The following is a 303-nucleotide window of genomic DNA, read 5'->3' on the forward strand; positions in this document are numbered from 1 at the left end:
TATAGAAAAAGGGGTAAACAAAAACCATCGCAACTCTAAAGCGCAACACTCCGATCGATAACGTAACGAAAAAGGATAATCTAACGCGTGATTGTATATATACAAAGGAGTGTCAAAAACAGGAATATCAAGACTCAAAATCCGGCTGCGAAGATAACCGGTCCGAGTATAACGATATATACATATCATAAAATAAGGAAAACCCCAAAGGAAACCCAAAGAGACACAAATACATCAAACCTATTCTCCAAAATCTCCCATAAGAGGAGTCATCACAGTTTGTATTATTTAATGGAGATAAAA

Source organism: Arachis duranensis, chromosome 4 (assembly GCF_000817695.3).
Source record: "Arachis duranensis cultivar V14167 chromosome 4, aradu.V14167.gnm2.J7QH, whole genome shotgun sequence".
Classification (NCBI taxonomy): Eukaryota; Viridiplantae; Streptophyta; class Magnoliopsida; order Fabales; family Fabaceae; genus Arachis; species Arachis duranensis.